Source organism: Chrysemys picta, chromosome 9 (assembly GCF_011386835.1).
Source record: "Chrysemys picta bellii isolate R12L10 chromosome 9, ASM1138683v2, whole genome shotgun sequence".
NCBI lineage: Eukaryota > Metazoa > Chordata > Testudines > Emydidae > Chrysemys > Chrysemys picta.
In genome coordinates, this window is record NC_088799.1 from 37197039 (window position 1) to 37211599 (window position 14561).

The following is a 14561-nucleotide window of genomic DNA, read 5'->3' on the forward strand; positions in this document are numbered from 1 at the left end:
CCTAAATCTCATTTTTTATGGAGAACATTGAACAATAAAGTGACACTTATTTTTAGGAAACATCCTATATTGCCCTGAATGGATGTGGAAAAATTGGAAAGAGTCCAACGGAGGGCAACAAAAATGATTAGGGGTCTGGAGCACATGACTTATGAGGAGAGGCTGAGGGAACTGGGATTGTTTAGTCTCCAGAAGAGAAGAATGAGGGGGGATTTGATAGCAGCCTTCAACTACCTGAAGGGGGGTTCCAAAGAGGATGGAGCTCGGCTGTTCTCAGTGGTGGCAGATGACAGAACAAGGAGCAATGGTCTCAAGTTGCAGTGGGGGAGGTCCAGGTTGGATATTAGGAAAAACTATTTCACTAGGAGGGTGGTGAAACACTGGAATGCGTTACCTAGGGAGGTGGTGGAATCTCCTTCCTTGGAGGTTTTTAAGGCCCGGCTTGACAAAGCCCTGGCTGGGATGATTTAGTTGGGAATTGGTCCTGCTTTGAGCAGGGGGTTGGACTAGATGACCTCTTGAGGTCCCTTCCAACCCTGATATTCTATGATTCTATGAATATTCTTTTGAATACCTCCATTGATTTGCGCTCCTCCTAGCACATCACTGGATCAGGATCCTAGTTCGCAGCAGCTAAGAGATGAAACTGAAGCCACTTTTCCCCTCTGAAATGTCCTAGACTACAGAATATAACCTCCAACTGTAGCCCTTTTGCTTTATTCATGATGCTGTGTATTGAACCTTTATGTTTAAGGAAAAGATAGAGCCAGGAATGGAACCTAGATCTCTTAAATCCCTGGCCAGTGCCCTATCCCCTGCACTACCCACCTCATTAAATGAAGTGCTCAAGGGTATGGCTATACTGCAGTAAAACACCTGTGGCAGCTGACTCAGACTTGCAGGGCTTGTATCCAAGCCCCAGTCAGTTGATGCAGGCCAGCTGCAGGTGTTTTATTACAGGGCAGACATACCCTAAGTGACTCTAAAATCTGCCTTTCTCTCTAAAAGGCCCTATATTAAGCAGAAGCTGTGCTCTCCATCTGAATTTCCTTTAGTCTTTCATGCATGTAGTCAGCATGGACTTTCTATATTTCTACACCCCCACATTTTTACCAGGTTTTATCACATCTGAGTTCACACAGAAAAGTAGAGCCAGACTGTGATTTACACTCCATGTGATTGTATTGATTTCAGTGGGTTTGTAAATGGACAATTTAATCCATTGCATCATACACCAGAGAGATAGCATGTGTTCCCTGTAACTAGCTGTTACAACTTTCTTGTTAAGTTCTGTCAGTCAATTTTTGTTTTCCAACCTGCCAGTACTCAAGGACTGTCAATCATGCTTTCTGGAAAAGAGAGCAGTTTCACTGCATCTGTATGTATCCAATGCAAAAAATAAAAATTGCATTGATTGCAAAATTTCCTTAGTCTCTTATGTACATTCATTCCATCCTTCCTCTGAAATGCCTTATAATAGAGCTCTTGAATAAATTTGTCACTAGCATTAGCAGCTCTTACTACATCACATAGTGTAGTAAGCTGATAATGTCTGCTCTCAAAATGAGGGAAAGGACATGGAAGTGGATAAAATGTGTGTTTTAACTTTACCACTACATTTTCATTGACATACAGAAGATCCCATGGCACCTACTTTAATAATACATAGCACTTATAGCAGCATGGCCCTTGCTATAGAAGAGGACATTAACCTAGTGTCCTAAAGCCTAGGAAAATCTGGCTTTAAGATTAAAATGTGCTACTGCCAGTACCATGTGCATGCAGCATTAAAAGAAACTCTTGAAAGTGGGTATGTTGGTGTTACCAGATTTGCCTGTTACTTTAGGGTATGCTCATTTATTAGGGTTACTCTTCTGTGTGTGGGGAGGGGAAAAGCGGGCGGGGGGGTCTGTAATTTTATCAATGTACTGCTTGTGTCACTTGTGTTCTCATACGGAGCTCCACTTCTGCAAGTTCCCTCCCAATGGAGCTATCCTGCAGGACCTAGGATCCCCAGGGCTGGGATCTTCCAGCCCCAGAATATATATATATATATATATATATATATATATATGTAAAATCTCTCTCACTCATTCACTCACACCTACCTGACCTACCTGAGAGGACTGGGTTAATCAGCACTCCCAAGCTGACCCCTCATATTTTCCCTGGACTCAGTAGGCTGGGTAGAGCAGCATTTCCAAGCTGCCACCCTCATATGCCATGGGCAACGCACCGGAATAGAGCATGCCTGAGCAGGCTGGGTCAAGCAGCACTTCCAAGCTGCCACCCTTATATGCTCCTGGATTCAGTACATCCCTATCCCCACTTTCATGTTACAATTGTTGTGGTAGTAACCCACTTGATGAGCAAACCACACAGGATTTTTGGGCACTGCAGAAATCTTTAGCTTAGGTATGAGGAGCTTTGCTGCAAAGCGAATGGGGAAGCCAAAACTCTCGGGGGGGGGGGGGGGAGAAAGGGGAGAGAGAAGCAACCAGCTTAACTATGAAAGTTATTTATTGTCAGGTAATAACATACAAGGGGAGCCAAACAAATAAAACAGTTATAATAGTAAATCTAACTTAAATTTGATTATAAAAGACAGGTTTAGAAAACTACAACTGATCACACAAGTCAGGGTCAGAAGCATGCCACTGGGAGGCTTTCGGGGACAGACACCTGTTCTCACGGGATGGGCTTCACCTGAGTAGGGAAGGAAATAGACTTCTGGGAGGGAGATTGGCTCATCTTATCAAAAGAGCTTTAAACTAGGAAGTTCGGGGAGACGGTTGGGAGATGCACAGTTAATCTCCACGCCAGATTCCAGTATTGAAAAGCTGAGTGAAATAAGAGGAGACATAGCCGGGGAGATGAGATTGGACATAGGAAGGACAGGGGGGACGGACACAAAGAGGCCCGCAACATATAGTGCTACTAATGGGAGACAGGCTAAACAACATACATTAGGGTGTTTATACACCAATGCGAGAAGCCTAGGTAATAAAATGGAGGAATTGGAGCTCTTGGTCCAAGAATTGAAACCAGATATCGTAGGAATAACTGAAACGTGGTGGAATGGCAGTCACGACTGGAACACAGGTATGGAGGGGTATGCGCTGTTTAGGAAAGACCGGGACAAAGGTAAAGGGGGGGGCGTGGCATTGTATGTCAATAGTGAAATAAGCTGTAAAGAAATAATAGTGGATGGAATAGATAAAACAGAGTCAGTCTGGGCAATACTCACACTGGGTAAAAGGACTACTAGAGCCTCTCCGGGGATAGTGCTTGGGGTGTGCTATAGACCGCCGGGATCGACCCAGGATATGGATAAGGAACTATTTAATGTATTTAGGGAAGTAAATACTAATAGAAACTGTGTAATTATGGGGGACTTTAACTTCCCGGCTATAGATTGGGGAACAAGCGCTAGTAGCAATAATAGGGCTCAGATGTTCCTAGATGTGCTTGCTGATCAATTCCTTCATCAAGTGGTAGCTGAACCTACAAGGGGGAGGCCATTTTAGATTTGATTCTGGTAAGTAGTGAGGACCTCGTTGAGGAAGTGGTAGTAGGGGACAACTTGGGCTCCAGTGATCATGAGCTAATTCGGTTTAAACTAAATGGAAGGAGTAACAGAATTAAGTCAAAGACTAGGGTTTATAATTTTAAAAAGGCCAATTTTAACAAATTAAGGAGACTGGTAAGGGAAGTGGATTGGGCAAACGTATTAATGGATCTAAAGGCAGAAGAAGCCTGGGATTACTTTAAGTTAAAGATGCATGAGCTGTCAGAGGTCTGTATCCCCAAAAAGGGAAAAAGATTATTAAGCAAGAGATTTAGACCGAGCTGGATGAGCGACCGACTCAAAGGGACGATTAGGAAAAAACAGAAAGCGTACAAAGAGTGGAAGAGGGGAGGGATCAGTAAGGAAACTTACCTTAGTGAAGTCAGAGAATGTAGAGATAGAGTAAGAAAGGCCAAAGGCCGTGTAGAGTTGGACCTAGCGAGGGGAATTAAAAGCAATAGTAAAAGGTTTTACAGCCATATAAATAGAAAGAAAGCAAAGAAAGAAGAAGTGGGACCGCTGAAGACTATAGCCGGAGAGGAGATTAAAGATAATCTAGGCATGGCGCAATATCTCAATGAATATTTTGCATCAGTGTTTAATGAGGCCAATGAAGGAACTAGGGATACTAGCACCATTACAGAGGGGCATACAGGATGGGGGATTACCATATCTGAGGTAGAAACAAAACTTGAACACCTTAATGGGACTAAGTCGGGAGGACCGGACGATCTTCATCCAAGAATATTGAAGGAATTGGCACTGGAAATAGCAGGCCCATTAGCGATAATATTTAATGAATCTGTAAACTCGGGAGTGGTCCCATTAGACTGGAGAATAGCTAACGTGGTTCCTATTTTCAAGAAAGGGAAAAAAAGTGATCCGGGTAACTACAGGCCTGTTAGTTTAACATCTGTAGTGTGCAAGGTGCTGGAGAAAATTCTGAAAGAGAAACTAGTTGAGGACCTTGAGGTTAATGGCAATTGCGATAAATTACAACATGGTTTTACGAAGGGCAGATCGTGCCAAACGAATCTGATCTCCTTCTTTGAGAAAGTAACAGACTTATTAGATAAGGGAAATGCGGTGGACCTAATATACCTGGATTTCAGTAAAGTGTTTGATACTGTACCCCATGAGGAATTATTGGTTAAACTGGAAAACATGGGGATCGATATGAAAATCCAGAGGTGGATAAGGAATTGGTTACTGGGGAGAATGCAGCGGGTCGTATTAAAGGGTGAACTGTCAGGTTGGAGGGAGGTTACTAGTGGAGTGCCTCAAGGTTCAGTTTTGGGACCCATTTTATTTAATCTATTTATAACTGACCTCGGAACCGATTGCAGGAGTGGGCTGATAAAGTTTGCGGATGATACGAAGGTGGGAGGCGTTGCAAATTCGGAGGAGGATAGGGATATTCTGCAGGGAGACTTGAATGAGCTTGTGAATTGGAGTATCAGAAATAGGATGAAATTTAATAGTGAAAAGTGTAAGGTGATGCACTTGGGGATGACTAATAACAATTTTAGTTACAAGATGGGGACGCATTGGTTAGAAGTAACGGAAGAGGAGAAGGACCTAGGGGTCCTTGTAGACCGCAGGATGACTATGAGTCGACAATGTGATGTGGCGGTGAAAAAAGCCAATGCGGTCTTGGGATGCATTAGGCGAGGTATATCTAGTAGGGATAAGGAGGTCCTGCTTCCGTTGTATAAGGCGCTGGTGAGACCTCATTTGGAATACTGTGTGCAGTTCTGGTCTCCCATGTTTAAAAAAGATGAACTCAAACTGGAACGAGTGCAGAGAAGGGCGACTAGGATGATCAGAGGAATGGAAAACCTGTCGTATGAAAGGAGACTAGAGGAGCTTGGGTTGTTTAGTCTGACAAAGCGAAGGCTGAGGGGGGATATGATTGCTATCTTTAAATATATCAGAGGGATAAATACAAGGGAGGGAGAGGAATTATTCCAGCTTAGTACTAATGTGGACACGAGAACGAATGGATATAAACTGGCCGTGGGGAAGTTCAGGCTTGAAATTAGACGAAGGTTTCTGACCGTCAGAGGGGTGAAATATTGGAACGGCCTTCCGAGGGAAACGGTGGGGGCGACGGACCTGTCTGGTTTTAAGATTAAGTTAGATAAGTTTATGGAGGGAATGGTTTAATGGTAAAACATAGTAGCCAAGGAAAACCAAGCAATGGTACGTAAATAGTATAATGGCCAACAGGGGTCAGGCTAGAGACTCTTGCCTACATGCTCGGGGTCTTACTGATCGCCATATTTGGGGTCGGGAAGGAATTTTCCTCCAGGGTAGATTGGCTGAGCCTCTGGAGGTTTTTCGCCTTCCTCCGCAGCATGGGGCAGGGATCACTAGCAGGAGGGTCTCTGCCGATTGAAGTCACTAAAACACAGGATTGGGGACTTCAACGGCAGAGTCCAGGGAAGGGTTTTGTGGCCTGCAGCATGCAGGGGGTCAGACCAGATGATCATAATGGTCCCTTCTGACCTTAAAGTCTATGAGTCTATGAGTCTATGAGAAGACTACATCTAGAGAGAATTGGGTTCTCACCACTCTGTGAAGCTGGAATCCATCGGGGTTCCCAGGTGGTGGTAGTGGTAACTGAGGGTCCGGGTGCTGGAGACAGGCAGAGCCCCCAGCACGATCAGTCAGGAGAAGATGAAGTCCCAATGGAACTGATGCAGATTTTGGATCCAGGCATCAGAACACGTACTTGAGCATAGGTAGGGGTTCTTGAGGGGAAAGAACAATGGTTCAAGGGAGAACACTAGATTTGATTATGGGTAAACTGATGGCTCAAGGGAATATACTGAAGTTTTTGTTCAGGCTAGACAATAGGAACTGATCATTCCTGGCTATGGGCCATGTTCCTTCAAGGGAGCTCACAGTGCAATTAGGCAGCTTTAGTATTTTGGATACCAATAAAGGATTTATTACTAGAATTGGTCTGATAACTACTGAGCTGGGTGTGTGCAGATGTGGGTTCATTAACATCTGGAGCAGAGATCCCCATGATGCAGTGCTTCCCTACTTTTCTGGTCACAGAGTTCAGTGCGGTTTTTGCCTTGGAATCTCTGTTCTCCATTCAGTATGCTAATGGGGATGCCTCCCTGTCCCATCTTCAATGCAAATGAGGCTAGGGGAGTTTCCTTAATCCTGTCACCCAGCCTCTTTTTGGTCCAGCTTTCAGTGTGAGGGATAGGAGTTCGGTACCCATCTGCCAAGTCACCTCACACAACTGCAGTTCTGCTGAGTAACAAGCTTGCTTTTCTGACTACTCCTTTCTGCCCGTTCTCTTCCAGTTGTGTCCTTTCTAGTGCATTTTTGTGGCTCCTCTATGCTGCCATGGTCTGGGGCATCCATTGGTGGCTCCACAAGCACATGCTCCTGCAGCTTAACTAAGCTGCTGCCCCAGGGCACAGAAGCTCTTGGAGCTGTTCCTGTGGCTGGCTGTACTAAGGATGGGTGGGGCAGCTGGGATGGAAGGGTACATGCCTTTCAATAAGTCACCTTCTGCTTTTGCCCACAGCTGCAAAAGCATTATGCCATTAGTAGGGGCAGGGCTAGCATCCCTGCAGCTTTCTTCACTTTGCTATTCAGCTCTCCTCTGTTGTCCCGTGATGGAAAACAATACTGAAAAGGTAGCTGCCTGCAACTTCACTGACCTTAAACCTTTAGTTAGTTGAGCTATGGCTACCTGCTATTGGCAGGGAAGACACATAGCCACTGTACTGCCCACCTAACTGGGAAGGCAGCCTCAACCCCCCACTTACCACTGAAACTACTCTTCTGTGATGGTGCATTTGTATCTTATGTATGGTATTGAGGCCTAATGTGGGTAATCACCATTGTCTGTTTAAACTACCTCCTGCTCAAGTTGTTATATATTAGTGATTTTCCATGCCACTGGTGGAGACTATCTGTTAAGGGTCTATTTAGTGCTTAAATTTAAAATATATTCTTCTAGACCTGATCTAGTAAAGTGAGACAAGGTGGCTCTAGCACATTCACTCCAAACTTATTGTGTGAAGGGTACTGGAGGGGAAAGATGTGCCTATGCTTACACTGCAGTTAAAAGTGTAATGGCAGCTGCTAGCTTTGATCTAGCTAGCCTGCTAAAATTGGCTGTGAAAAGGTGGCAGCATAACAGAAGTTCTGTATGGTCAGTAGAAGCCTGCCTGGGCCCTTTTGAGTATCTATTCATGTTGCTAGCCCATACTGAAGCCCGCACCATTGTGTCTTCACTGTTTTTTGCCATGCTAGCTAGATTAAAGCTAGCGAGGGTATGTCTATCCAGACTGCAAATCATAGAGTATAGATGTAGCCGATACATACCAAAATATTGTAATCCTCTAAACAACCACAACAGATTTTGCTTAACGGGTTACAAAGAGCATAATTCAAATCCATTATTCTCCCATTACCAGCAGTTAGCAAGCACAGGACGCAACAAAGGAGTGAAAGGGATCAGTGACGAAAAATGTGTATGAAGGGAAGGTAGGGACTACACCAGGGAGAACGGACTGTGTAAAGGAGAGCAAGGGTTCAGTTTGAGCAAACAAAAAGCCTGCCATAATGGAGCTAAGGAGCAGATTGCTCTAGATTGGGGTGGCCAACCTGTGGCTCCACAGTTGCATGCGGCTCTTCAGAAGTTAATATGTGGCTGGAGCTACAGGCGCCAACTTTCCAAAGTGCCAGGGGGAGAGGGGTGCTCACTGCTCAACCCCTGACTCTGCCACAGGCCCTGCCCCTACTTCACCCCTTCCCCCAGGTCCCTGTCCTTCCTGCCCCCTTCCCTGAGCCTGCCACACCCTCGCTCCTCGCCCTCCCTCCAGAGCTTCCTGCATGCCGCAGGAGGCATGGGGAAGGAAGGGGAGGCGCTGATCAGCAGGGCTGCTGGCAAGCAAGGGGGAGCTGATGTGGGGCTGCTGATGTATTACTGTGGGTCTTTGGCAATGTACATAGGTAAATTCTGGCCACCATTGCTCTAGATTCTGAAGTGGGAAGGCAATGGATGGATATTGTGGTTATTAGTCAAAGTGAACACAAGAGGGCTCCAATAACACATTTTGACTGAGGAAAATGGAGCTCAGTCTGAAACTTTTCTGAATGTTCCATCAGCACTTTTCTGCTCCTAGCATTTTATTCCATTCTCTAGCTGTAGAGAACTATTTGACATCCTTGGAAGTACCTAAAAATATCATTAAGCTCAATATAGATAATTACTGCAAATTTGATAACATTTTCTCTATGATGTAGGGCTACTTCATGCGCATCCCATCAGTGGCAGTGCTTGTACCAAAACCTACATCACTATGGCCAGCGTATCATGCTATATGTGATTTATAGAACACATTCTGTTTTAGCTTTGATCTATGAAGAAATCAAATCTTGCCTGCAAATAGTTTAAAAGAGAGCAAGCAAAATACAGGGAGAAATTGGTATGCAGAACTACAGATACCTGTCTCATAACTAGGGTAACCAAATAGCAAATGTGAAAAATCAGGACAGGGGTTGGGGGAGGGGGGGTAATAGGTGCCTATAAAAAACAAAGCCCCGAATATCGGGACTGTCCCTATAAAATCGGGACATCTGGTCACCCTTGTAACCAAGAGAAAAAGCGATCAAGATAGGAATAAAATATAATTAGTAAGTAGCTCCTTCTATTGAATTTAGATTGATTTTTTTTAAATGGGGTTTAGTATAAAGTAGACTTCCCCCTCCAACCTCCAAAAAAAAACCCAAACAAACAAACAAACAAACACCTGCACAGGCCTCATAGAAAACTGTGTGGGGTGTGATCCATCAGCCTGAACTCGTTAGTCTACTATGGGTTATTTATCCAAACTACTCCATGGTTGTGTACCTTTGAGAGAATCTGAACCTAGATGGTATGAAGTCAGCCTGTAGCTACCTTGGCTAGAATTAATATAATAGGTGAATGTTCTGCTGCATTTGTTGTGATCCAAGTAGATTTATCCAGGGCCTTTGCTCGCCAGGGCCAGGCTTGCTGCGTCTCAAAAGGAAATAATAATGTTCTATTTTGTTCACTAATTTCTTGCTATCTTTTTACATCAGAGCTGCTCTTCATTCACCTTCAGCTGTGACCTGGCATGGATTCATCCCTTATGTTGGAAATGTACAAAAATATAGTTTCCCAGCTAATTATCAAATATATATATCTTTGCTTACAATGGCCCTGAATATGCCATGAGTTCTGAATTCATGTGAAACCTCCTAAAGTAATAGGCCCCTATATGACGCTTGTAAGGAATGGGACCCCATGTGTCCAGGACTTCTGACCTTCCACCATGACAAAATCAGTGATTTATGACAGCACATAGGCTGTCAGTAATAAACCATGCAATCCTAGTAGCATTATCAAACTCATTAGAATCCCAGCCCTGGACACCAGAGGCTCTCTTATACTATCAGTTGTGTATGCACAACTCCCACAGAAATTGTTGCAGTGCCAAGCAAGACAGTGACTTCCATTGTGAATGTGACTCTTGGCATGTGCAAATTATGGGTTCCGCCCCCCTCCCCCCCGTAATGCTGATAACCATCAGTAATTTGTTTAGGAAGCTGTAGGTGACGTTCAGCTAGATGATTTATTGCAAGATTATGCACACCCACAAGTAAACATTTATCTCCAGCTTCTAGTTAGCTGTTAGCTAGGTTAACACTTGTTTGATTTTTAATATCATTGACTTAAATGGATACATATATGTGGCATGGTTACTGTATCTGCAACTACCTCTGAACCTCTGTTGCCAAATTATTAGCTCCATAAACCTGCTAGATTAGCCCTCATGAATAAATAATTAGTAAAGCTGGTGCCAGGCACTGAATATGTGATAAGTACCTATCAGTTGTGTTTGCCTTTTCTCCCTGCTCCCTTTCTTTTTCTTATACAATATTTGCATAAACTCAAATGCTGTAAATCAATGTACCTGAGCTCCTATGCCTAAGCTAATTTAGATCTTTGTTTTTAAAAATAAAATTATTGATACATGATTGTCACACAAAAATAGATACTATGGTGATGGACAGCAGAATAAAATACTAAGGTAGATTGGATGTGAGTACATGAAAGAGTACGTTTTTTGTGACCACAGCTTAGAATGTTCAATTTTTAATATCTAATCCATTAAAGAAACAGGAAGACTGATTCTGATGGTTAGATTTACCTTTGCTAGAGAGCTGTAGAGCTCTTTATTTGCAGTAGTGTTTTCTTTGACTCATTCAAAACTACATTAAAATAAAGAAGTGTGGAGATGGTCATTTTTTATTTCTGAATAAATTTTTTTAAATTTCAAAACTTGAAATATTTTCTATTAAATTTTAGCAAAATTATTTTCCTGTTTGACCAACTGCAGAGCTAGGCATTTTTTTCAAAGCAAATTTCATTCCTGAAATTTTCAAAAAGGGGATTTTTTTCAAATAGTTTTTTTAACAAATGATAGCTGCTTTTTCAAATTTAAAAGTGGATGAAATGTCAAATTAAAAAAATTGGGAGAAAAATTTCTAAAACTACTTTTGTAAGATATTTTCTTTTTTATGAGCAGCTCTTGTAAACAGGAACTTCTTCAGCTAGAAATGGATATCAAAGGCAGGCTGCATGTACCCTGGGTCAAACTGTCTCCTCAGCTACACCTATGCAACTACCCAAGATGTTTAGTGGGAATTGCATGTTTTTACTGGAGCGAATTTGCCCATTGCTAAGCATAACTAAGAATAACTACTGCTTTTGCCTTTTCAAAGACTGAAGAAGGGAATTTATTAAGTGTGAGCTGTGGCTGACATGTGACATCAATAGGTAACTTTCTACACTCCTCCATATTTATCTATTATTCTCAATATTAATTCACATGCAATTAGAGTTGGGGGCGGAACAAGACCTGGGATTTGGACACTGTAGCCTTAAAACCTCTCTGTATAACAGGCCTGAGCCAGACACTGAATATGAGTCCCCAAAGCATGGGAAGGCTGCAGTTCGTAGGATAGGGCCCATCTTTGTGATGACTCATGGAATAAATGACAGGTGTTTCAGGGCTACCCTAAATCTCCCTCAAAAATCAATAAATACAGAAGTTAGGCTTTCTGTTCCCAATAGCATGTTACTATGATTAGGTATTTCAGCACATGCAAGACATAAGATCTCCCTATATGAGTGTGATATTCCCCTCTGGTGTTGTCTGGACCAGTGATCTGCTAGGCCACTTCAATCCTTGACTCTGGGAGCCAGCCTTACCCTGCTCTGCTGTGAGAACCCTTACTCCTGGGCTATTCACGCACAGCCTCTGGCGTGTAAGCTGCTCCCAGCTACTTGCAAGCGAATGACACTAGCCAATATCTCTGGTCCCAGAGACAACCCTAGGAACCTCCGTCTCGCAGTGTCCAGTTATGTCCGCTGGACACTGCAAGCTTATATGAGTTTGTCAATTTAACAAAGAAATTGATATGTACCAGGCTTGTTATCCAAAGGGGAGCTGCTGACACACTTCAAACCAAACACACTATTTCAGGTAGAATAAACAAACAAATTTATTAACTACAAAGATAAATTTTAAGTGATTGTAAGTCAAAGCATAACGAGTCAGAGTGGCTACCAAAAGAAAAGAAAATATAAGCACACAGTCTAAACTCTCAACCCTGGGCAGCAACTAGATTAAGCAGTTTTTCTTACCCCACTGGATATTGCAGTCCTTAATATACAGGTTTGTTCCTTAAACCTGGGCCAATCTCCTGTGTTGGAGTCTTGTCTTCTTTGCAATGTCTTGGTTGCTTGCAGCTAAAGTGGGGGCAGGAGAAGGGCCCAGTATGTGCCCCCTCTGTCTGTTTTATACCCTCAGTCCATGTGCTTGTAGAACACAAGTCCAAGAATGTCTGTGGGGCGTTGCTGATGGCTGATCTGCACTGGCAATGCTAAAGCGCTGCTGCGGCAGCGCTTTAACGTGCCTTGTGTGTTTGCGCCACAGCGCTGGGAGAGAGCTCTCCCAGTGCTCTAAAAATACCCACCTTCACGAGGGGCGCAGCTCCCAGAGCTGATGCACTGTCTACACTGGTGCTTTGCAGCGCTGAAACTTGCTGCGCTCAGGGATGTTTTTTCACACCCCTGAGCCAGAAAGTTGCAGTGCTGTAAATTGCCAGTGTAGACAAGCCCTGAGTCTCTCCAAGCAAGGTTGAGCAATTCCCCTGGTGTGGCCTCATGCAGGTGAGTCATTGCATTGTAGCCCCCTTGCTGGGCAATGGCTGTTGATGGGTTGTTTGACACCCTGCCGGGGCATTTGTTACTTTCCTTGCTATTGCCTCCAGGGGGCTAATATCTAGCTGATTTCCCCCAACTTACAGCATGTTTTAATGACAACCATACTACACAATTCTCATAACTTCATATGCATTAATGATATACATATATGGATAGAGAAATGACTTTCAGCAGATCATAACCTTTCCCCTGATACCTTACAAGGCATACTTTACATGTAAGATCACGATTATATGTAAATGTAAATGAGAAATATGGGGGTTACAGTACGCTCCCCCAAGGTACAGAGCGTCACAGTGAGACCCATGGCAATTGAGTGAGATGCCTTAAGCCTAGATTGGGGGGCTCTGATTAAGACCTTTAGCAATTTTAAAGAGCCACCATCCAGGCTTCAAATGTAGGTTGCTTGTGTTTTGAAAGAACATAAAGACTTATAGATATAGAAATGTTGTCATTTTTTTTCTATAAAAAATACTGAAAAAAGTTTACCTGGAATTTTTTGTTTGGATTGACATATTTCCCAAACATTGAACCTTTGTGCAAATGCCTGAGAACCAGAAACCAAAACTAGCTACCATAGAGTTCCAAGAGCAAACAAGCAAAAGGTAAATTGGATTTAAAATCTTTAACTTTTAATAATTAACCTGCTCTTAGTACAAATGTAAAGAAACTTGTTTGTTTGGATTTTTAACTTGGCATTCCCACTTTAAGGCCAAAATTTGTTTTCTTTTTAAAATATCTCTCACTGAGACAATGCATGATCTACTGTCACTGCATTTTTATCCGGTCTTTTGAACTTGGTATCACTTCAATTAGTCACTATGATCTCTCCACTGAGACTGTAAAAGCGCCATTTGAGCCATTATGTTCTCAATGGAACTACAAGAGATACGGTCTGAGGTTACTCAATATGTGGAAATTCACCAAGCCACAGTGTAGCTTGATAATTCCTCAACATAGAGATTGCAGCATGTTTAATGCTAAATCAGTATTGCCCAGCTACTAGCGCTCTCACACTCTCACCTCTCGCCTAGATGTCCATGGGTTCAAGCTGTAAATCAGCACTTTACTCAATCCTCATGTTGAGATTACAGTACTAGAGTAAGGCAGCCTTCACCATCCTTCTCATTCAATACTAAATTGAGATCACTTCTGCCCACCTCTGGTACCTATCTACATGGAAATTAAAGATCCAAAATCACTAAAACAAAAGGGGTGTGTAGTGTGTGTGTGGGGGGGGGGGGGGGAGGGGGAAATCTTGGTGGCTTTACCAACCTTCTCTCTCTCTCTGTCCCTAAAACAGGTTCTAGGCCTTGATTCTAGGCACTTCAGCATGTGCTTAACTTTAAGCATGAGTAGTCCTACTGAAACCAACAGAACTACTCATGTGGCTTTGCTGAACTGGAGTCTTCTCCAAGAGATATGTGAGGGGCAGAGATGGGAACAAGAGACTGGAATCTTGACTCCCCCACCCTTCTCTTTATTAATCTGTCCTGTTGGGCCTAGTGATTGCTGGGAAAGTGGAAAATCCAGGTGCACAAAATATGCTAATAATAGGCAGTCTAGCCTGAAACTATCTGCCATTGTTTGTGTGCTTGGGTATTATGTAAATATAACTAGTTAAACTCGGGAATGTGAATTTCACTTGGGCGCTTATACACAGTGTACAGGACCAGGCTTGTCTTGTCTATTTCTATGCTG